Source organism: Micropterus salmoides, unplaced genomic scaffold (genome assembly GCF_014851395.1).
Source record: "Micropterus salmoides isolate LMB-PRFRI ecotype aquatic unplaced genomic scaffold, ASM1485139v1 Ms_hic_scaffold_11, whole genome shotgun sequence".
Taxonomy (NCBI): Eukaryota; Metazoa; Chordata; class Actinopteri; order Centrarchiformes; family Centrarchidae; genus Micropterus; species Micropterus salmoides.
Window position 1 is genome coordinate 32,590,928 of NW_024040152.1, and position 26,151 is coordinate 32,617,078.

Consider the following 26,151-nt stretch of genomic DNA (forward strand, 5'->3'; position numbering starts at 1 on the left):
CCCCAAATTATATGAACTTATTTACAAAACTTAAGCCTGATCAGTGTTAGACCTGAAGACTGCTGATTTCTACAGTTTATAAAGCTCAACCTGAAACAGATATCACAAAAACTACTGCAAAACAAAAAACAGTCAGCAATATTGGTTTAAAACCTAAACCAACAACAATTTATAACCAGATTCCATCTCTCACCTTACTTTTCATCTCCATCTTGACATATCACCCCTGGAATGCTCTAAAAACGCTTGTCCTTCTGGTCTCACCACAAAATCTGTTTTTATTAAAACCAGTTTATGTAGGCGAGCACATACAGGTGCTCGCCTCTATGTGCTCTAACTGTACTCCTGGTCTACTGAGAACCCATAATCTTATTCAACAGACTGACTGAGACCCATTATCATTTTAGTCTCGTGTATGACCTATTTGGTGGAAACAACTAAAATCTGTCATATTTATTCATGAACATGAATAATGGTAAAATCTTTCTTATCAAGAGTTTGACTTTAAACTAACCAAATCCATTTGTGTGTTAGCGTGTGTTAAAGCATGACTGTATCCACAATATCAGCCATAACAAAGCACCATGTGTTCACTAATGCAACAACTTTGTCACATGTTAAACATAATGACTGATGGCCTTGTACATAGACCAGGATTATAAATTATTATTATGTTTATTATTATTCTATAATTTACATAATGTCACAAACAGAAATTAAACATTTTGAAACATAACTCACTCACCTATTAAAAATGAAATAAAGTCAGAATAATAATGTATATGTGATATAGTAGTAGTAGTAGTAGTAGTAGTAGTAGTAGTATACTATATTGTCCTCGAAAGGAAATTTGTTTTGGACTGCATGGTTGCTGCATGTACATAAAAATATACAATATACAAGTATAAAAAGTATAGAAAGAGGAAAGACAATTAATTTACAAATTTAAAAGTAATAAGATAGACTGTTATTCAACATACGTGTAGACACAGGAACAAAAGAATTTTTATACCGGTTTAGTTTGCACAGTGGAACTCTATATCTTCTGCCGGAGGGGAGCAATTCATACTGAGAGTGCAGAAAGTGAGTTTGGTCCCCCACAATTTTCTGCACCTGATTTAAAATGCTATTCTCAAATAACTGTTGGAGATTCAAAGATTCCTCATTTCCAACTGTTTTAAGTGCTATCAACACCAGATGTGACAATTTGGATTTTAGCTGTATAGATAGGTTCCCAAACCATACTGTAACACCATACTTAACAATACTTTCTAAAACAGCCTTGTAGAACAGCATCATAATTTTCTTATTCACCCCATAAAAACGTAATCTACGTAAAAAATATAGTTTCTGGTGCAGCCGTGTGCAAACCCATTCCGTGTGAGTTTTCCAAGTAAGTGAGCTGTCTATATAAACACCCAAATACTTGTAAGTCTATATATACAAATTAGAATGAAAAAGTTATAAAATGCATCCTACAGAAAGTGGTCTAGCATGCAGACATGCTTTGGAAAAACTGAATAGAGAACTACAATTGTGTCTTCTAAATGATGATGTGCCAAACCTCTGTATTTAACATGGTTGTATTTATTTACAGTTCGTGGTTCTCAGCTGCTCCATCTATGTTACAGTGGCTCATGCATGGGTTGCTGCGTGATTCTGTGGGCTGCAGATGGTCTGGCGGTGAGAAGGCTGCGTACGCCAGTCCTCCTACCCAGATGGTAACGAGTGTAGAAATCACTCACACAGTAATCATCCTGGAGACACCTGGAGAACCAGAGCAAGAGTAAAGACAGGAAATGTAAACTAAGCGTTAAGTGAACCACTCAGTCAGCCTAATAAGGACCCGAATTTTCGTGTGAATGAAGGATGCACTCACTGTCTCTCCCACTCTGCAGAATGCAGCCAATACATTATAAAGGTTCCGCTGTGTTGAATATAGAACTGCATTAAACCATCAAGCCACTGCAATGTCATTTGATTGATCTAACACATTTTGTACTCCATTTAATGATAGCTGTCTATACCATGCTGCATGCAGGTTAATATGGGTACAGGCACAGTCAATTTGTATCCATCATTACAATGACTGTGTCTGAGCACATGTACAATTCATATTTAATGCAATGGACCTCCTCAAAAAAAAGAAACATCTCTCAACGTGGCTGTCTATCTGCCAGTAGCTGCTTCTCTGGCGGTAACTTGGCACAGAAGAACTACCAAACAACCCAACCTAGCCTGTGAATGAATGACACAGCCCAGCAGAATATAAAACTGGTCTTTGATAACACTGAACATATTTCCCAAGGGGTAAGGACAGCCCCCTGAGGGACCTCCAGGAGGTCCCCAGCTGAATGGAGAGTGTAGAGGCTTTGCAGTTGGGTCATAGGTCTCCTAATAACCACATGGATATTTGCTATGGAAAAATAATGTCTAAATATTAATCGATTTGAAACGTCCAGCTCTCTTCACCCTGCAGTCCTTAATCACTAATTACTCTTTTGTTCGACATCAAAGAGTAAAAAAAAAAAATTATGAATTCAGAGATTGAAATCATGCTTTCTGGGATCCATAAAAGAAAGTATCATTCTTAACAGCGTCAGTGAATTAAGGCGAAAGAGTTGGATCAGTGTGTCTATCTGCAGAGTTGCGGATCTAACAAGTTTCAAATTGCAGATATACAGTATATATCTGCACGCTGTCACCCTCTTTCAAGGGCTTGACACGCTAAGGCATCTGAAAGATTACACTATACATTTATAGAGACAAATCTACCTTCGATTAGTGTATGATTTAAGTTGCATATTGTAGAGTTATACAATAGCATTGGTGGAACCTCAATTTCTTTGGAAAAAAGTATCTATTACCTGCAGAAGAAAGATACAGATTCCATATACAGAGGACCAGCTGTGCCGGTGAACCTGCCACCAGCACAGTGTCCTATAGTCAGAATCCAAGCCATAAAGGACACTGTCTTATTATCTAAACAAACGCTATACTTTAACCACTCATTAGTGTAAACACTATTCCCCTGATACACATAGCATTAACTAGCTTTGTGGATAATCTGTGCAGCATTAGCTGCTTTAAGTGTTGTTAGAGAAAGTATTGCAGTGATGAACTAGGGAGAAATGAGGACAGTTCACTAAAACTGCCACACTGTTTCAGAAATAAATCTACAATCTTGCTGTCGACAGCGTAGCCTTCACCACTCAATGTAACATTAAACGTAATGTTACTGCTGTGAGCCGGGAGAGGGCAGTGAAAAGAGAGGGTTAGCAAGTCATGAATGTTTTCGGGAGAGGACAAGGGCTATTTTCATTAGTATTTAAGTCTGGTATTTCACGTGACGAATGACCAACTCACTGGTAACACAGCCACCGTTGTCTCCCGGAGGACCCCGGTCAGCTGAATTTTCTGTGGTGTTGCAGTGTTGTTAACAGGGGAGCTGCAGAGCGCTCTCTGGTGGGCAAACTTTGCCGCACTCGTGACATAAGTGAAGGATCCGACTCATTCTTTAATAGTCATAAATCGGCTGTTATAATCGCTGATACAGATTTATCTGCAATTAGCTCATACCAGCCAATAGTATCTTCATAACAATAAATTGGTCAGGCTCTAGTGCTCATGCCAGATGTCTGTTGCTAGAAGTCATTAACAAAACAAAAGTAATTATATTTCATAACAAACTCTGCCAAAGTAAGTATGAACTAATTACGGGGATTGACAGTATTGTCAATTCTGTAAAAAGAAGTCATGTGGTATGTTTGTGTAAAGGCTAGTCACATCTAATGTTAATAAAATAGCAAAATCTGAAATATCATAAAGATGATAGAAGACCCAAACACAGACAGAATGTGAAGACTGCTACTTTTAAACCAAACGAGGATTTTGGATACTTTGATTTTATTATCCAATGTTTGCATATAAACCAGTAAAAAGTAGTTACTGTCCATTATAGTTTGGGAAATGTACATTTTTGATGGTGAAATATGCATTCTAATTGGCAAAATATCCAGTCAGTGGGACGATTGCCTGGGGCGGCTGAGGCTCAGGAGATAGAGCGGGTTGGCTGTTAATCGGAAGGTCGGCGGTTCAATCCCGGCTCCCCCAGGCTGCATGTCGAAGTGTCCTTGGGCAAGATACCGAACCCCCAATTACCCCAGATTGCAGTGTGTGTGAATGTTAGTTTCTGTTTGAGCACTTAGGCTCAGTGAGTGAATGCTGATGTAGTGTACAAGTATGGAGCATTTACAAGTCATGGTTCCTGGCTGTCCTCATTTAGAACCACAACTGTTCCTCCTTTCTTGGCAGTCCTCCAACAATATAATTATCAGTGGACAAACTATCAGGTGCTTGACGCTCTTTTAAGGATAAAGTGAAGAGACCTTTATTCTTGTCAGTTCTGAACAAGGATGAGATCTCCTGGACTATTAACCTATAGAAAGTGGCCACTGAGGAATGGGACTGGGAGAGTAAAGATACTTTTGAATTTCAAATTAGGCATAATATGTATAGCGTCAACAGGTGAATGAGGGGCATGCTGCATAGGAAGGGATGGGGAAGGTATTTTCTCAAGAAACTCTAGTTTAACAGATCCATCCATCCATCCATCCACCGTCAACTGCTTATCCTGCGTACAGGGTCGCGGGGGCTGGAGCCAATCCCAGCTGACAAAAGGCAGGGTACACCCTGGACAGGTCGCCAGTCCATCGCAGGGCAGTTTAACAGATCTAAAAGGATCAAAATATAAATCCTTCAACAATACTGATCATCAGGAGTCAGGAGCCATTGAGAGGTTGAAGACATTCAAGTCCTTCGCCGCCATCTGAATTTGGTGCATTTGATCCTTCTTGCCGCCCCTCCGCGTTGGGCATCTCTGCGTTGGGCGGTGGCTCTGGTTAAGTGGTGGGGCATGTCTACAAAAGAGTGAAAACTAGATGTAGCAGCTGGGCCTCCATTGCCTGAGTCCTCTGTGGACAGATTGAATGAAGATGATGAAACCTCTCATCTGTGTGGACAGCTGTGTGGCCTGACAGCCATGTTTAGACATTGGTCTGAATAAAGTCCTTGACTCTACATTAAGATGTCCTCAGTGGATCAATGAGAACATAACCGCGGGCAGAGCAGTTGGCGCCGGTAATGTTTTTATAAACAGTCATGAACCTTTCGGCAGTATTTCTGAATAATGTGACATTCCCAGAGCAGGAAAAGAAGACTCCCTTCAACACTGCAGCACTTCCAACAACCTTGATACCCTCGTAACAAATATGATCCAGAGATGCTCACAAGTCTTTGAGCTAGAGTCCAAGTCAAGTCTCTGGTGGTTATTACGAATGCTGTATCACCTGCTGCGTTCCAGGTTGCTAATAAAACTGCATGGCTATAAGGAATTCTGTAACTGTAACCTGTTTTTCATTTACAGAGCACAACCATGTAATGTGCAATGCAATTATTGACAGCTTAATACTGTAAGTCAACGCACTCCCCAGACTCTTAAATCCAGTATAATGTTAACTAAATAAAACTGACGTTGCATAGTCAACAATAAACCTGTAACCTGTTTTTAACTTACAGCTCAACACAACCATGTAGCCTAATGTACAATGTGTCTAAACTACTGTAAGTCAACAAACCCTGTTGACTCTCAAACCCAGTGTAAGTTATGACTAAATAAAACTTAAAAGTTACATGGTCAACAATAAACCTGTAACCTCTTTCTAGCCAACGGCAATAATTAAGCTGACGTAATGATTACGTTAATCGACCACCACAGGTTTGGCAAGTGAACAAACGCTCATTCATCTTTTCATAACGAACAACAGTCGTAGTTTAGGCTACCTCTCGCCGGTCGTAGCTGAAGCAAGAAGCAAGCTAACGTTAGATGGCCAATGCTGAGCTAAACATGTTTACTCACCACAGGTTACTGACCTATTTGCATTCAGCACGTCTTTGTTTGGGTCTTGTTGTATGAAGTTTTAAAGCCAAAGTTTATGATGAATGGCGGAGCAGCTGCCGGTGTTTGTTGTCCTCTCACGTGCGGCCGCGCACAGCAGATGCTACGTGTTACGTAGGCAGGTTATGGCAACAGACGGAGGGGAATAACGGCAAGCTCATCAGATGTTCCCTAAAAATAAACATTGTCCACGAGTCCCGCACCTCGAGTCTGAAGTCTTTTGATTACAAGTCTCAAGTCGAGTCTGGAGTCACTGTGTGTGCGCGACTTAAGTCGCACTCAAGTCCGAGTCTCTAACTCGAGTCCCCATCTCTGATATGATCACACTCTCTCTGTGATATCAATGTTTAATGTTGTCGAGTTAACTTCAAAGCATAAGATACGGTAACTTTTGCTGCTGGAAAATCATTGCATAATAAATAGACACTTCATGTCCAGACCCATTATCTTTGTTGTCTGAGAGAGAAGATCTGACTGTTGAGGTGAGATTTTCCCAGACTAGCAAGTGTGGGAGTTGCATGTAGGCTACTTCCAGAAACTATACTTTTGAACAGATTGATTCAGTAACCAACCTCTCAAATTACTTCAGACCAAACCCTCATATCTGCTAATATTAGATCCTTTTTCTAACCAGACCTTCCATAAAAATGGTTATTCCAAATAAAGGCTTTAAGATAAACATTTACATGATAAGCTTGAGAATCCGTGTTGATTATTTTGTTTTTTAATTTTAAAAACGCAAAACAGATGAACAACAACAAAATAATAACATCGGTTTTGGTTTTTCTGTTTTAAAGCCAAAATGGAAAATATTGATTTTGATATTTAATGTGTCCCATTTGTGTAGCTTTGTGTGTTAAACAAACCTGCAGCAGATAATATGGCGAGGGCGTTGCTGATTAAATGTAATTAAGATGAGCTTGATCATCAACATAAGTGCGTTTTTAGTTAGAAGAAAAAACAAAATAAAAACAAAAACACAATAGGAGGCTCAGCATTCAATTTGTACCTCACTAGCGACTGGAACAGGAACTCCTCCGAAGTTGCCTGAGAATCCTCAGGTTTTTAAGATTTCTTCAGTATTAAATTAGTTTATTGTTGGTGATTCAGTGATAGCTGTCAGTACATCCAATGGTACACAGCAAACATGAACTGGAATTAGTTAATTCGGCGAGCTGTAAATGAACAAATCAAATTTTTAAACTGGGTAATTTTGTTCATTATTTAAATACCACACCATGCTGGGCTCTTTGTTGGGGGGTTGTTTGCTCGTGCCTCAAAGAGGGGGCTGACTGTGCCTCTTGCTGCGTAGTTCACACCCTGGCCGTGGCCTCGAGAAAAAAAACCTTGATAAACATATCGGGTATTTTCTTAGATCGCTCAGGTAACCAGCTGCTTCAGATCAGCCCAAAATAAAATGCTACTGGATGCTGACAAACGTAATTAGTAGTTGACTGGAAATAAAAGAATTGAGTGTTTGAGTGGCTTGCTGGCAAAGCAACGCACCTCAAAGAGGAACTGTTTTTGCCCTAGTGAGTTCGAACCCAGCTTGACATGATCTTGCTAAAACGTAGCCTACATTTTCTTTCATTTCTATTTATTATATAGTGCTCACTTCTACAATCATATTCACCGCAGTCACTACGAGATTAGGGTTGGGTCGATAGACGACACCATTGTCATCTGTTTTTTGTTTACCATTTTGTCAAACGTCTTGTTTTTTCTGATTTGGTTTTGAAACGAAATAATCAAAGAACGAACCATACACGGATTTGTGAGATCTTCTTCCATACAATGTAGAGGTTGACTACGGTTGGGTGAGGTTATTTTGCTAGATGGAGCATTTATAGGGGCAAGTGGGGAGTTCACTCATACTAGGGAGGTGCCCTTCCACGTCAAGTTGGCAATGTCGATTGAGCTATATGTCTAAGGCAGAATCTTACAATACTAGTTAAGCGAGTCCCATGCCATCCTTAATGATAAGATAAATGGTGACTACCTTTACCTACCAATTACTTTACTAATTTGACTAGGAAAGATAATAGCAAGACATTTTATACCAGCCTGAAATAAAGTTTTTGGTAAGTAACATGTCAGTGGTAGAGCCTCTGACTAAGACTAATTAACCTTATATTCAAACAGCTTGGAGAATGATTCAGTTTTATCCAAAAGCACTGGAACAGACACAGAGCATAAGCACACACACCTATGGTACCACCAAAGATAAATTCTGCTATGGGGCCATCAGACCTGACTTGTGAGCCATGTAAACAATTTGTCAATGCTGCACCGTCACACCTGACACTGCAGTGCTCTAACAACTACCTCTCCTTTAAAACAGTCGGTCTCTGTAATATGCCTGAATGGAAACCTCTTCTAGAACACACTATTGCTGATTTTAATGGACCTCTGCGCACTAACTCAACCCTCCATTAGGGTTTGAGCTGCTTGTATCTGATGCTGCCTGTAGACGTCTGGCTGAGGCTGCTTGTGTTTCACTTGGGTCTGTATGACCTTCGAGTGGCCTTTTATTGTGACCAGCCTAAGGCCTTTTATTGTGACCAGCCTAAGGCACACCTGTGCAATATCCACGCTGTCTGATCAGCATCTTGATATACCACACCTGTGAGGTGGATGGATTATCCCTGCAAAGGAGAAGTGCTCACTAACACAAATTTTGACAGATTTGTGAACAAGATTTGAGAGAAATAGTGTACATGTGTGTACATAGAGAAAGTTCAGCTCATGATGAATGGGGGCAGAAACAAGTGTTCCATTGTTAATTTTGTTCAGTGCAAAAACGTCTGGACTGGGTCTGTGCTAGTCCTGGATTTTGATTATCTGTGCTTGTACTGGCTTATGATCCAGCATCTACTCTACTGACAAACTTCAGCATAGTCCCTGTAAATTATAAATATCAATACGTGCAAGATATTAATGTTTTCAGCTGCATCAAGCCCTGCGGTTTATAAATATCGTTGCACGTCGGCTGCTCCGCTGGTTTGGCAAGACAGGGAGAGATTCAATGCAGATACACATGCTGTTCACATCTGACTTTGAGAGGAGAGAACACAAGTTTACCTGATCGCTTGTTTGCGGTGTGGAGAAGGCTGGAGGACCCAAATGCAGGACGCCTAGCAGAGGAGGTATAGTACAAAAGGTTTATTTCAACGAACAAAAGGCGAGCACACTTACTGGCAGAGTGGCTGATAAACAGGGTCCAAAAACCAAGGTAATCCAAACAGAAATCCAAATCCACAGAAACAGGGTGACATGACGAGCAGGTCAGGCAAAACGATACAACGCGAGACAGAGCGTCTACACGCTACAATGACCGGACAAGGGCTGAACAGAAAGACCACACATATATACCAGGGATAATGACTAGGTCGGGAGCAACACAGGTGAAAGACCTGAGGCTAACGAGACACAGAGGAACACAGAGGGAACTAATAAAACCATAGGGAAACTAATAACCAGGAAGAAACAGATATAAATAACTGATCCAGAACACAAGCAGACAGATCACAAATATACCAATAAACTCCAACTAAGAGGGACAACAGACTGAACTGAGATTAAACAGAACACAGATCAGACAAGGGTAAAATAACACAGAAGTACATAGACCAAAAGTAAACACTAAACATGAACTAAATGAGAGAAACAGAGGCAAAACAGAAGGATACATGAAGCAATGGCAAAACCCAGAAACCCACAGGGGAAAAAATACAACTCATAACACCGCTATTCTCAAAAGTAACTCTCATTGAGTTATTTTCTTTTTGTGCCTAGGATAGTCCCTCGTAGTCCTCTCATCAACGTTGTAAATACTCGCTTTCAACATTGATTAGTTTTTTGCAATGTTTAATTTCTTAACAACGGGGGTTTTGAGGCTAGCACGCTGCATATAGCTGGCAGTCAAAATCCACTGCACACGCTCACATTGTCTACGTCGTCTAATCTGTTATCCAGTATCTTACATAGCAGTTGACAATAAACTGAGATCAAACTTATATACCTGAGGTCTTCAGCATAGCATTTGAAGAATTCAACCCTAAAGCTGTCCTGACCAGGGGATTTGCCTGTTGGAAGGGCCTTGACCACTTCAATTATCTCCTGTAACTTATAGGTGAATCTATGCCCTCTTGTTGTGCAACACTTAGAGAGGATTAAATTGTTGAAAAATTATTTTATGTCTTGCCTGTGGCAGATGTAAGTAGATTTATATAGAATTTCTTGAATCTGTAATTTATCACACTAGACTTAGTAAATTCCTGCCACTAGACCTCACCGCTGCTAAAGAAGATTTGAGCTTTCTGTTTGATGTACCAAGCCAGAAATGTTCCCTCTTTATCCCCTGATTGTAAAATAGTCTGCCTGGCCTTAAACAAAAGAAACCCTTTTCTTGGATAGTATACTCAAACTCAAGGTGAGTCAAATATGTGAACTTAGTAACATTAGCCTTCTTTTTTTAGATCCATGATTTCAGATTGCATTTTGCACCTGTGCCCCTGATACAGTGTTTAAGATTTGCTGTTACTTTTCACTATTATCTACACACAAAAGAAAACAATGCACATTAAAAAATGCAGTCACAGTTTAAAATCCCCTTACTTATTTTGAGTCATGTCATCTGTTCTTTTACATGCCTGAGATTTTCATTTTAAACAGCCACCCATCGTCAACCGCTTATCCTGCATACAGAGTTGGGGGGCCAATCCCAGCTTACATCGGGCGAAAGGCGGGGTACACCCTGGACAGGTGTACAGTCCATCGCAGGGCCACACATAGACAAACACCCAGTCACACTCACTCACACCTAAGGACAATTTAGGGTCACCAATTAACCTAGCCTGCATGTCTTTGGATGGTGGGAGGAAGCCGGAGTACACGGAGAGAACCCACGTGGAAACTCCACACTGAAAGGCCGGGCAAACAGGGTTTGAACCCACAACCTTCTTACTGTGAGGTGACAGTGCTAACAACTGCACCACCACAAAAAAAAAAATATGTATGCATAACTTGCATGAGTGAAAAAATCAAGAATAGACTGGCGAGGAGGGCAAATTATATTTACCTTTCCTCCCTTAGTTCAGCAATCACTTTTATCATGTTTTAATAGTACTGTATTGTCTAACTCAAAGAAAGAGTAACAGATGTTGAGGTTTGCGGCTGTCAAGCAACATGCTTCCTCATTGAGATACATGTCATGTTTCATTTCATGGTAACATTGACTAACATCCCAGCATATGCATGGCATGGATACATGGAACTCCTTTTACTGTACAGAATGAGTATAAATGGAGGTAGCTGCTGTCTCCCTGCAGGTGTATGGGATGGCAGTGTCACTAAGGGGTCTCCTGGGTGAGTGTGTGTGTGGAGCCTTATCAGCGTCTCACTGTAGCTGTCTGTCCGTCCATCCTTTAATTACACTTCACTTCACACTATGACAGCACACTTCAGTGTTGTCATAGCTTCACTGCAGTCTAAATGTCTATGGTCTTCACTGTTCACTCATTGTGCAACACTCCCTCATACCTAAGCAACATAATGGTTGTTTTACAATGACTGCCAAAACAACGGCCGTTGGAGAAAATAACATGACCATTGGTACCAATGAAAGCCCGTGGTTACACAGGTTAAGTTATATCACGTAACTAATCTTACGTAACCATGGCGACGTAGGCTGCAGCTTGGTTTTGTCGCTGACATCCAGCCATTGTTCACAACTAGCCAGGTTAGCTATTGTTACTCAAGTTGATAAAAGAAATTGCATTGTGTGGTATTTACTCATACTGAACACTGTAGCAACACGTCCACTGACAGCAGCTGGACAGCACTTTGTGTACAAACATTTCTATGAGACACAAATACACAGAAGTGCTAATAAACAGTTTAAACTACAGCTTTCACTAACTGTGAACACAGAGCAGCCATCTTTGCCATCTATTTCCGAGTTTGAACCCATGTCAAATGGAATGCACCCTTACAGGCCTGCGACAGCCACAGATACTGGATTTAAAGAAAAAATCCTAGTAGATTTGATGTATTGATTGCTGCCGGGATGTAAAGAGAATTACAACAAAAATCCTTCTGAAATAATTTGCCAACCCCAGCTTTATAACTTAATTCTTACTTTTTTTCAGTTAAATTACATTTAAAGTCAGAAGTAAGTCCCAAGTCAACCTTAGACTTTGTGTGCCTTTCTGTGTGGAGTTTGCATGTTCTCCCCGTGTCTGCGTGGGTTCTCTCCGGGTGCTCCAGCTTCCTCCCACCATCCAAAGACATGCAGGCTACGTTAATGGGTGACTCTACATTGCCCTTAGGTGTGAATGTGATTGTGAGTGGTTGTTCGTGTCTGTGTGCCATGTCATGGACTGGTGACCTGTCCAGGGTGTACCCCGCCCCCCTCGATGCCAGCTGGGAATTGAGTGGATATATATAAAAGACATTTCAACCATAAAATGTGTTCTTGGGTTTAAAAAAACACAGGGAAACCCAAGAACACACTAAGACAGATGCTGGTCCACCCCAAAGACCGCACACCCAAACACAAGAAAAGCAATCTAGTGTATGCAGTCCAATGCAGTGAGGAATGCACAGACCTGTATATTGGGGAGACTAAACAGCCACTACACAAACGCATGGCTCAACACAGAAGGGCCAACTCCTCAGGTCAAGACTCTGCAGTCTACTTACATCTGAAGGACAGAGGACACTCGTTTGAGGACCACCAGGTGCACATTTTAGACAGAGAAGATGGATGGTTTGAAAGAGGTGTCAAGGAAGCATCTACACCAGGGTGGAGAAGCCGTCATTGAACAGGGGAGGGGGTCTACGCCACCACTTATCCCCCACTTACAATGCTGTCCTTTCATCACTTCCCAGGAAACTCAACAAACGTAACCTATTGGCCTCAGGTGAAGATACCAACGATGGTCGTTCAGTCTTGGCCACAGGTAGTCTTAACGACTGTAACGACAGTCGTCACAGCAACAAGGAACACTAACGAAACAGCGGTATCGATGACCCGGGCCAACGACCCCACTGAGGTTAAATAGCTGAGTTTCCCTGCCAGTCAGTCAGAACTGAAGAAGTCCTTTGGATGAGGGATGAAACGTCTTCCAGTATCTTCAACCAAGTCCAGTTGCCCTTGATTTTAACCTTCGTTGGATAACTATGACCTGGATGACTGAGAATCTTCATAGACATAAATGGAATAGTCATTAATGAAAGGACTGAAATTCCAAACCAATTTAATAGATTCTTTATCCAATCAACTGAGGAATTGGCTGCCAGTTTCCTACCAGTTCAGTTACAACACACTGACAGACCAGTCAATCTTCTTGTATAAAAGGGGTAGACCAAAGTGAGACTGCTGAAGTTTTTAGGCAGTTACGGCAATCTAAGGCCAAGGATTATTTTGGCTTGGATACCGCTTTTATTAAAAAACACAGCTCTCTCCTCTTAATGCCAGATACACATTTCTAATGAATTTCTTCAGCACTGGAAAATGGCTATTATAACTCCAGTCCCTAAGTCTGGAGCATCTGACCAGGTCTCGAATTATAGACCAATTAAGTTTTACCTGCACTCTCAAAGGTTCCCGAAAAAACAGTTTCCAAACAACTTGTTGATTATCTTAAAAGTAATCATCTCCTACACCTCAAAAAATTGGGGTTTAGAACACGGCACTCAACAGAGTTATCATTAGACGAGAGTCATTATATGAAGGCAATGAAGTGGGGTAGAATAAAGATTGACGAGAAGGAGATAGATGAGGTACATGAATTCAAAACAAACAACAATTACACCCATTAGATCATTATACTGTATAAACAGGCACAAAAATAATGGAAATCAGTAATCTGTAAGATGGCACCACTGCCTCATTCTACGGAAACATAATATATTGAGTTTTGACAGTTTTGTAAATTTAAATCTTTCATTCAAGTGTGTGAACAACCTTGCACCAGAAATGCTCTGTCAACTAGTAGAGAAACAAAATAGCAGAATACGAACTAGAGGCAGCAAAATGTAAAGCAGCATTTGGTCAGATAATATAATAATAATAATCCTTATTTGTAGAGCACTTTTCAAAAACAAGTTACAAAGTGCTTTAACAAGTGTAAAGAATAATACAAAAAACAAGATAAGAGCATGAAAAATTAATATAAAAAGACATAGTTTTCAGGAAGAGGCATACATTTGTGGAATGCTTTACCACCCGAAATTACAATACTGACAGAACTCAAGATTTTTAATATACATTTAAAGCAATGGGTGAAACTGAAACAACTCTGTGACCATTGACTGTACAGGATCCAATACAATACACAAACATAAGGTTGCTTGTGTGTGCATGCACAGACATATGCACGCTTCTTATTTTGTGTTCTTGTATTATTAAATATTGTTAAAAATGTTCTATTTCTACTTCTATTTAGGCCCGTATCTTCTTTCAGGATGTATTTATTATATGTATTTAATGGTTGTAACATTTTAAACTCAGGGACAGGGGTTGCAAATTAGTCATGGCTAGAAACCTGTATGCATGGCATCTACTTTGTATTCTTTATAAAGCAATGTTTCATGCATTTCGTCATCTAAACACTAAATGAAATAAAAATAAACAGCTCAGGGTTACAACCGCTCAACTTGGGACACAGTTTTGTCTTTAAATGAAGTCTGTGTGGTAATTCATATAATACAAGGCATGGATTATTACATGAAAATAGGATTATTTTATGCATTTTAAAGCAGTGCTACTTTATTATTTTTATGCATTTTTAAAGGATGCATTGCATGCAGTTTTCCTTCAATTGAGATATGGCTCAGTCCTCATGTGAACAGTGCATCATGTAAGTTATTTTGCCTCTTCTGTTCCTAAGTCATCTTTCTGATGCACTGTTTGACAATTGTGAATGACATTTTGTCTTTTGTCAGTAAAGAGTGACAGGGTAACAAAGCAGTCAAGATCCCTCAGTGTACAATTCATTCACACGGAATGCCAACAGGACAGGCTGTTTTGGGAGAGTAGGTGAAGGTCATATAGGAGTCGCGGCTGCCTCCTGTCCTGTTCAGACACCAGGGATAACGAGGGGGCGATGACTCCATTACCGGCCTTCCCTACTCTCAAGATCTCTTCTGGTTTGGAGCATCACAGCAGGCAGCAGCAAATCGATACGCAAAACACAGGAATCCTGGCAAGACGAATGGACTGGGAACAAGGACGTGAAGTGGGAAATTGATTTTTAAGTCACCCTGTGAAGAATTTGCAAGTGGCATTTAAAACAGAGGGAGATGGAGTGAGAGAGAAGGTGCTCAGTCTCAGCTGGACTCTTGAATGTCTATTACCAGTAACACCATGAGCTTTTGTGCTTTCTTGTCCATTCCTCTCCTCTCTCCTTCTGTCACTTTCTGCAGTTGTTTCTACCTTCAGAGCTGTAGAGTCTGGAGCTGTGGTTGCAAGACACCTACTGCCCCCATGTTCCTGCTCGATACCTGCTGCCATCCATCCATCGTCAACTGCTTATCCCAGCCAATCCCAGCTGACATCGGGCGAAAGGCGGGGCACACCCTGGACAGGTCGCCAATCCATCGCAGGGCCTCGATACCTACTGCTACAATTAGAATTATTAGTCCTATTATTATTTATTATTATTATTATTATTATTATTATTATTGAATCATTATTGGTACTATTGTATAATCTGTACCACTACCACCATTACTATTGCTTGCGTTAACTGTAATTTTAAAAGGGCTGACAATTTTGTCTAGCGTTTTATGTAGGCTACTATTGTTTAGAGTTTCGTATAAGATAAATTCGATTCAATAAAAAATTGTCTATCAGACAATAGCATTTTTAAACAATATAACCTTTAGGCAAAATTTTTTACCTAATGATAGAGAAATGTTAGTGTAGTTTTGGAATTTACTGTAAAGTTTACAGGCGTATGGTGTCCCATGGAACTCACATTTGAAAGGGTCCTTCATCGTGCAGCAAGTCCAACATCAGTTCTCATTTGGCATGGGAGGGTATTATAACCCACTATCACTCCACACTAATTGGTTTCAGACAGCGCTCAACGTGGCGGTTCCACCACGTGAATGTGCAAATGGAGTGGAAGTAGGTAGGGGAGGGAGTAGCGAGAACTTTCAGAAAGGCCCATAGAGAGAGAGACAGACAATACTAAAACACATCGAGCATGCCACATTCACCCAAAAGGAAAAGCCACATGCGTTGCACTGATAAATTTTGTCTATGCCCACCCACAGTGTGGGCCTCTCCTATGTCCACAACTTGTATGTATACAGAACGGTGAGACCGAGCTTTGGGCTCACATAGTGCCTTTTCTTCAGCACTGAGAACAACAGGTCCAGTGAGGCCCACAAGTTAGAGGGCTGCACTTATACTCATAGAATCTGGAGTTACAATGCGTAACCACCATTCTACGTTGTATAGGCTTCGCCCTCTAAGGCTATCGGTATTGAATTAGAGGCGAAGCAGGAGGTCAACGCCTCACTGGGCCATGCGCTACCACCAAGCACAGACCCACCAGACCAGAGCAAACATGATAAACCACCCAGTCCCCCGCAGCATTCGTGGTGGCATACGCGCAACCACGATGGCGCAACATGGGGGAGATTGAACAGCGTGGATGCAGGTCCCGTGGTAGGACGAAGCCCGTGTCCAAGATGCCACACACCGGACGGATGTAGCGGCGTCCCACCCCGCACTGGCCGACTTGCTAGAAGACTTCGGTGGTAGCTGGTGGTCTTCTGCGCTTTAAACAGCTCAGTGCAAAAGAAAAAAGGGAGCCAATGGCCAGGTCTCACCATTGTACTGTATATACAGTATATGAGGACGTAAGAGAGGCGTAGACATATGCATGTGACACTCTCAGGAGTCACGGCAGGGGGGTCATGGCACATTACTATCTAAACCACAATACTGACTGCAACTAACACATATCTTCATTTTGAAATGGGTGACAAATGATTACTGTTATATGATAACTTGTTTAAAACATGTTTTTATTAATTTATGATAATGAGGGTGGCTTTCATGCATCTATATCACGGTCTCTCCTGGCTCTCATTAGCTGATCAATGTCTGGGGTTGTTGCAGTGATGGCAGCATACAAACAGAGGCAGTCACTTACTAACATAGCTAGAAAGGAATACGAAGGAAAGGAAACTTTAATGTTTTGGGAAATATGCAACCAACCCAGCTATTTGACCTGCATGCTTTTTGGGAGCTTGGGAGGCGGAGATGTAACAGAGGCATGCAGATCGACACCATGTGAAGAACCATCTCAAATACAGCTGCTTGATTTACACTGGGCTCATGCTGTTCACATTAGCAATTTTTGCTCAAAGCTGTCTCCACTTTCCTAAGTATGAGTTCCTGTGTGTGTGTGTGTGTGTGTGTGTGTGTGTGTGTGTGTGTGTGTGTTTGTGCAAATATGTATACTGTGTGCCTACAAGTGTGTGTGCTGTCATTAAATGGAATCACACAATATGTTTTGCCAATCTTTATTAGTTGTAACCCACAGTGCGACAGTCCATATATTTGCACCATGATCCATAAATATTTCACTATCCACAATACATATGTATTTTCCATTTGTGTTGTGTAAAATAATATTCACAAAAATAGATTGAGAGTGATTTGTACATGTGAAACAGGTTTTACAAAATTTGTGGATCACTTCCTGTAAATTTGTGCGTCACGTTACATTTCCACTTCCCTTTTATTTATTTGTGGAATTTTGTAGGAAAAAAAATGAGTACTGGGCAGCGATTTAATAATTTAATCGCAGTTAACAGCATAATTTTCTGCAAATACTGTAAAACTTTGATTAATAGCCCGGGTTTTTATTTGCTAAAATCACTGAATTGACTGTGCCTTTATTTGGGACAGGCGTCAGTATGGGAGAGGCCTTTAATTCCTCTTTCACAAAATTGAAATAGGCTACTATGAAATAGTTCATTGATTTCAAACAGAATATTACTTGATAAAAATTATCCAATAATATCAAATACACGTCATTCATTTGATCTAGCTCAGACAGACAGCTTATGTGCTTTTATTTTGAAGGCAGCAACGTAATGAAAACCACAACAGGGTGCAGGATGAGAGAAGTGTGGCAGAAGTTAGCAGACAGAGAGAGATCGACTTCACATGACAGGATTCAACAACTTGGTTTCATTCTTATGAAAAGCTGTTTTGATTCTTTTGATCGGTGGACCCTTACAGACTGAAGGAATATAAATAATCAAGGAATGGACACATACGGACTCAATGAGTTTGGGGCTTATTTTGTTAAATGAACTGAACGATTGAATTGTGGAGAATCTAACCGACCTAACGATGTGTTGCATGTCCATACTGACATATTGATTATACGTTTAAACATTAGTGTTTGTATTAATGATCTAAGCAGCTTAGATGCAGCAAAGCAGGCAACCCCGCTGGGTTTAAGAGGTTTTATACATCCAAAAGAACTTCTATAAAAACCAGACCGTTTAATGGAGACCTAATGACACCAGGCCAGTAAACGGGGTAGGCGGCTATTTGGGATTCGGCAATAAATTTAAGTTTTACGGTAATCGCGTAGTTATGCGCAAAACTGAATAATGAATTCTAAAGTAGTGTATTGTGCACTTTAATTTAAATGTACTGCTATATATACAAAAGTGTATTTGCACCCCATTGAAAAGATCCTGGAGCCACCACTGCTTGAAGACATTAGATGAAGAGAAAGGCATGAGATGACAAGTCTTCCTTTGTTCTCTCAAATCCTAATGTTTAACTCAGAAGTTTCTTCTCTTAAAAGTAAAACAGCAGGCAACATGATGTTCACATTTAACTTATTTATTATTAGCAAACTTCTCATGCATGAAACGCTCATAAAGTTTTAATTTTTGTACATTTAACAAAAGTTGGAAAAGAAGGAGCTTGTTAAATATTAATAAAGACAGAGTTCCCTATTTAAAACAATTCAAAGCACCACCACCTCTACATTAAAACACAGACACAAGCACTTATACATACGTGCATGCACACATTTACCTTTTCCACTACATCTCCCACAATCACACATGCACACTTCATTTTCGTTTATCGCACGTAAACCCCATGCCCTGGCAGGATATTTCAGCTTCTCCTTTCCCTGGACCTCATCCATTATCACACACCTACAGGAATACAATCCCAGTTAGTAGTGCTCTTATCCTGGCTCTGTCTGCTCCAAGCTATCTCTACAGGATGGCCCCCAAATGTTGGTCATTTCACACACACACACACACACACACACACACACACACACACACGGGATCCTTTTAAGCTGTATGATCAGGTAAAGTAGTGTCACTGCTGGCAACCCCTACCCATTTTTTTATTTCTTTTAATTAATGTCATCTAATTTCCTCCTGTCCATTTTCTCTATGGTGTCAGCATTCTTTAGAAAAATTAGTACGAAGCCCAGTCTCCCTAAGAAATACATTAATCGGCCGATTATGCAGTTCAAAATTTATTTCCACTAACCAATGGTCAGTGCCAGTGAAGGATACAGCTTATGGTGTGCGAAAAGTGAAGACCAAGACCGGAGATGCACACAAGCAATTTTTTGCAAGTCCAAGTCAAGTCTCAAGTTTCTTGTGGTTGTAATGAGGGTTGTTAGTCGAACAATCACCAGCTCTTGCTGGTCAAAATAAGTCATTCAAGTCTGCTTAGAGCACTGCATAAGTATATCTAATGTACTGCATGTATTTTCATCACTCATTTATCTAGCAGCAGACAGTATCAGCATTGATTAGTTGTATGGTATATTATCACTTTTAACAGGCTATAGCAATGCAATATGAAAAAAATAAATCAGACAAGTAAAGTTTCCTTTAATGTATTTTAAAAACAGTTAAGAGCAAAACCGCCTCTCAAACCCAGTGTAATGGTATGGATATGTCTGATGTGCCGAATGTCATTCCCTTCCCTCATTATCATGCGTAACCTTATGCATCTGGTGTGCGCAACAACACAATGGCAAGCGCACCTGCTGCTGCTGCTGTGTCATTTGTCACAATATATGGCTATAATAACTTCACACAAGGCCCAAACAAATATAATGTCTGTGGTATCACAATAAAGGATGCTGGATCGAGCACATCGAACTTCATCAGGCAACTGAAAATGCACCTGGTGAGTCACCTGAACAGTTAGCAAACACGTTTAAACTACCTCAACATCAGCCTTCTCAGGTTGGCTTGCCACTAGTTTTGTAGCTAAGGGAGTCTCATTAGATTAGCGTTCGCTGAATATTTTGAAAAGATTAGATTGTTCTGTGACAGTTTATACAATACTGCTGCTAAAATTTCTCACACAATCATTATTATATCAACGCGCTACTAATTTTCACTCACACACTATGCGAGCACTGTAACACTCATTTCTTGGATCGCTTCCTCATTTTGAAAGGACATCTACGAGACAGGTGCTTTCAGCCTATAAGAGCAATGTAACTCTGAATCGGGAGGCGAGCGTTTGGTTGTCCGAGCGGCAGAGCAGTGCAACAAATTTTATTTGTTATAGTGTACCGAGCACCTGGTCCGTATTCTGAATCCTTATCTGAATTTGCAGAGTTTTTGTCAACTTTAGTCCTTAAAACGGACAAAGTTATTATTGTAGGGGATTTTAATATTCATGTGGACGTTGAGAATGACAGCTTTAGTACTGCGTTTATCTCTCTGTTAGATTCCATTGGCTTCTCTCAGAGTGTTCATGAACCGACTCACTGTTTTAACCACACCCTCGACCTTGTTTTGGTTTACGGTATTGAAATTGAACATTTTATAGTGTTCCCACAGAATCCCTCTTTATCTAACCACTGTTTGATAACTTTTGAGTTTGTATTGCTGAACTACACGCCATTGGGCAAAATTTTTTATACAAGATGTCTGTCTGATAGTGCTATAGCTAAATTTAAGGATGCGATTCCATCAGCTCTAAATACATTATCTAGTCACAAAGTAACGGAGGACTCCTATGCTAATTTCAGTCCCTCCGAAGTCGATAGTTCTTGTTGATAGTGCTGCAGGCTCGCTGCGAATGACAGAAATAAATATCTTTACTAGGTTGTGGATCACCTGGCAGACAGGCAAATGTGCTCACGCTTTTTAGTTCCAGTTAGAAGTCGAGCTGCTGCATTTTGAACTAACTGTAACCAATGGAGAGATGACTGATCCACTCCAAAATACAGAGAATTAAAGTAGTCTAGTTGAGACGTTATAAATGCATGGATTACTCTTTCAAAGTCTTTGCGCAGCAGGTAGGGCTTGACTTTAGCCAACAGTCCCAGCTGAAAAAATGGCTTTTATAATAGAACTAATTTAAAAGCACATTCAAAGATCACACCTAGATTATTGGTAAGGGAGTCAACAGGTTAAACACATCAGGATAATCAGACAACAGGAAACAAAGCTGGACACAAAGAAAAGATACAGACATGTTAATACTAGAACGGGAAACAGGACATGCATGCTGATTCATGAACCAAACTCGCAGAAACACGGACCCAACAGACAATGGCAAATAAAACAGAACAAACTGAGACAAAGATCAAAAACACAGAAACACATTGCAGACAAGCCAAACCGTGACATGGGAAGCCTGAGCTATACTATCGGACTTTCACCGCTTGAGGTACAAAGTGGTATTGTGAGACAGGAGGAGGTAGGGATAGCTAGTTAGCATGCTAACTTCAGTAGACATCTTTGACATAACATCGGAACTGTTACGTCTTTGCACTCTGTTTTTAAACTAAAATTCTGGCCATATTTACACATTGCAAGTTTAAAAATGTTTATAATACTTACTGTACCTATTTGTCAGAGCTATCTTAAAACTACTTGGATTAAGACCTTTATATAAGGCCTACTCTGATTTGGAAGTACTATGCACGGCACCTGCCATGGGAAATATGCCATGAACGAAACATCAGGTAGTTAACCTGGTTAACAAAGACTATGAATCATGCACAAGCTAGATCTTTAGATTATGTCTTGATGATTACATACATCGCAGCGAACCGGCGTATTGGCACAATAATACCGGAAATAAAGGCACTGTGACAGCGGCTATAGAAAGACTGGGAGACGCTTCACACACAACACACACACACACACACAGGTTGCAGTATTGGATATTATGTGGCTCATGTTACTGCGATGGACTGGCGACCTGTCCAGGGTGCACCCCGCCTTTCGCCCAATGTCAGCTCTCGATAGTCTCCAGCCCCCCGCGACCTGTACGCAGGATAAGCGGTTGACGAGGCTCATGTTAGTTACAGTGACTGAGACGGTGGAGAAGCTGTGCACCTGAGTATCTGTAAAATGACAACAAATCTAAATTGAACGTTACAAAGCAAACAGCGGTAGATCCATGTTAATGCAAGCTGGCTGCCCGCCGCTGCAATGCATCGCTACAGGGTAGTAAGCAAATCTCTCCACATTTGCTTTCTACAGTTGCATCATTTCTTGCAGGCATCAACACTTTGACAAAATACCAGTGGTACACAGTGTAGTAATGTGGATCACGCTAGCACGTTAATGTGGAAAGCCATAACGTTACATATATTCATTGCACCTGATAATGTTAGCAACTGCTCGGCATTAGCCAGAGAGCTAACGTGACTCTCTCCTTGACTCCAGCCTTTCTGATGTTCACTGTGTTTTCGCCGACATCATCTGATTCTCTTTGGCCTGACAGGCTTCAGAACATAAAACTTTATAGTTGTTTCGTATCCTTACGTGGAGTTTATGTTGGAGTCTCTGTTGTGCTGGGAGCCGGGTTTTTTTATGGTGTTAGTGTATCCACTGTAGTTGGAGTGATGCTCGGTAGCACGCACAGGGCTACATCCCGACCCAGTGCCTTCACATTAAAAGCAGAATAGGATGTTGCAAGCAACAGGCGTGCACTTCATTTCTAAGTGAGGTTACAGCCCACTGATAATAAGGCAATAAAAATTTTATGTGATAAGTGTTTTCATTGAAAAACTACATAAAGCCCCTTTAATGGCTTCTGCAGCGATGTCGCCCTCAGCGAGTTTCTTTCCTAACAGCACTGTTTGTATGGGTTAAAAACTGGAATCTGGAAGGTTTAGGAATCTGTTGTTGGATGACACAACAGATGAAAGTGTCTCACCTCAAAATAACTGTCAAACTGATTCATACAGTGAGCTCTAACAGTATCTGACAATATATTAGCAGCTTAGACAGGCGGTACAGGGTGCAGATCAAATGCTCGGAGGAGAGCTTAGAGGAGAATTCAACACTTTAAAAGATGTATTTGGGGTGGCCTCGGGCAAGCATTATACTTTAGTGTCAGTATGTCTTTATTATTTAAACTCCATAGAAAACTGTAGTAAATTCCTATAGGCTTTTCTAAACATATACAATCTTCATTAAAGTTTAATGGAGTGGTATTTATTTATGATGCTGAGTATGATCTACTGCAGCTTGTATATTTAAATAGCATACACATAAGAGACCATATACTCATTTTTTTTTTTTTACTGTATGGACAGCTAAACAGTGGGTTGTAGTATGAGCAATTTAATCTATATAAAATGCACTAAACACATGCTGAGGAGATTAATTTCCAACTTTACCATACAATGACTGCATATACACATTCTGGAACATGGTAAATAATAACTACCTGTAAACCTTTTTTTGAATTTGAATGACATGACAGATTGGCTGTATGTGCTCTCTAGTTGATCTGTTGTCTTACTGTTACTGCAGACAGGATTACCTGCTGGACAAAACAGACAACTGCCTTTGGGGCCCAGATCTCCAGGAACTCCAGGTTTACTGCATTTCAAATGTTGTAGATAATTTTAAAGGAGACGTATTACCTATTATTTTGCATATTTTATGACTTCTCATGTTACAATGTTGGATGTTCATGTTAAAAATGGCCATAGCTTCAAATAATAAGGTTAAGTATTTAAAAGAAATCTCTGTGAGCAAAAACCTCAGATTTCCTCCCGTTCTAAATGCTCCGTTTTGAACGGCTCCGTTTGACGACACACAGAGCGAGACAGAGCCGGTGTTCCTTAAATGGTCATTTGCTCCGCACAGCTACGCTCGGTCTGTCTGGACGCTCAGCGACAACAACATCCTGATAACATGCTTCAGGTCTTGGCCAGAAGACAGAGGGCTTTTTGGTCTTCTTATGAAAATATTTGGCTATTTAGACACTTAATGCTCCACCAGCTGGTCTGTAACATAGTCTGTCTAGTGCTGAGTAGGTAGTATGCAGTGGGTTTTTAGAGCTGTTTCACTCAACAGCTGCCTGCTGTGTCCAAGACTCGCTATAAACACCCCAAAAAGCCAGGAGGATCTGAGTTGAGCTGCATATTCAGTTGAAAATATCAATAATTATGAGAAGGTCCAGACTGGCCATCGGTATCACTGGGAGAATTCTTGTTGCCTGTCTAGCTGATTGGCTTAGAGAGTCAAGCAACTGTTTATAATGCAAAATATATTGTGCAAATCAAAGTGAAACTGACACTGATACAGGCGGGAAAGACAGAAGGGCAGGAAGTGTGGTGAGAAGAAACGAGAGGAGGGGTGAGTAACAAAGTAAAACAGGAAACCCAGAATGAATGAATGAAAATCACAAGGAAAAACACAACCTAATACGCAGTGCGGACAAACACAAAAACAGAAAGTGAAGTTAACAAAGACACATGAGGAAGGATTTCGCCAAATTAAAATAGAAAACAGACAATAAAAATCCCAAAGCATGACAAGTACAGTCACTCAGAATTGTACACTGTCAGCCCCCCTGCCTGTTTTTAACTAGAAAAGAAACTGAAAAGCAGCAATCTGCCTCTCCTTCCCTCCTACAAGCCACATTTCAAACACATTCATTCACTTATTCACCAAATGTCCTCTGTCTTTCCTGTCCACATCACCTGACTGCACCACCCAACTACACACGGATGTATCCAAATTGAGGCACAGCTTTGGCATACTCCACCCTCTTACCCATTTCCACTTTCCCTGGTCAGCCCTGCAGATACTTAATTGGACTATTCCCACTCACTCCTTTTCAGATTGTCACAGTTATTATGAACCTCATTCCTTTGCCTTCAAACCTGATCCCGTATTCTGCTCCTGAACGTGTTTGACCATTTTGCCTGATAAATGGATTTGGATTCTTGTCGACTCCTTTTGACTTTGTTTGGCTGTGTTGGACTGATGCCTTCTGGTTTTGACACTTGCCTGCCTCACTATCCCATAAGCCTGTTATACCTTGATTTTTGCTAATAAATGAATAAACTGATCCTGTCTGCCTGCTTCTGTCCATATTTGGGTCCTATTCCCGTGCACACTGGTCTTGACAGTTAGTGCATGGAGTGCACGTGGCCGAGCAGAGTGGATAAAAAAATAGACTGCAAAGGAGAAGGAACCAGAGGGAGCACATAGAAGTCTGGAGGAAATTGCATCTAAATCCTGCAAAATCATAAATATATTCCAAGCAAGGGATAATGTTAGCGTTTAAAAAAATACATGCTAGCAATGCCGCTGTCAGCGTGTCATAATATCATAACTACCCTTTGAGATTGATTCTGTTTTAGAAAACTAACGAATGGAATCAACAATTAATCATGCTGTAGGAAAGCAGGACATGTGCATGCAATGAAAAACATTTAAAATAAAGAGCTGTATATTCTTGTCAGGTGGAAATACCTCCAGTTACTAAGAACTACCAGAGCTTCATGACGATCAACACAAGTCCAGTCAGAGCTCTGAGGAATTCCAGGTGCTAAACAAACACTCCAAAAGTAAAATATATATATTTATTTGTTCCTGTAGCCTTAATTGTGAAAGTGCAATTGATTAACGTGTGTGTAGTAATACAACTAAATCATATGTTATTGGCATAGAGCAATTTCAATAAAATATTTCTACTAAAAAATTGCAGATAATCCTAGACCTTGGGAACATAGAAACCTATAAATTAAGATGCATCTTTATAGGTTAATTTTCTTGATTCTCAGGGGAAAATTCTGAAGCTATCCAGCAGTATATAAATTCATTAACATTCCCCTCACCCTTACACATTAATGCATCAATGATAATCATCGAAATAATCAAGGAGGAAATCTTCAGGCAGG

The 26,151-nt window shown here is 40.5% G+C and overlaps 1 long non-coding RNA gene across 2 annotated transcripts; it reads right to left on the reverse strand.

Annotated features, from left to right (window-relative positions):
- Positions 1-1,567: 1,567 nt before the first annotated feature.
- Positions 1,568-9,270, reverse strand: LOC119896880. 2 transcript variants are annotated; one of them, XR_005443309.1, is made up of 2 exons: positions 9,152-9,270; positions 1,568-1,767 (listed from the first exon to the last, which is right to left on the reverse strand). It is a non-coding gene; the product is annotated as an uncharacterized LOC119896880 (long non-coding RNA). The 2 variants fall into 2 exon arrangements; XR_005443310.1 differs by having other exon boundaries at positions 9,038-9,270.
- Positions 9,271-26,151: the final 16,881 nt, after the last annotated feature.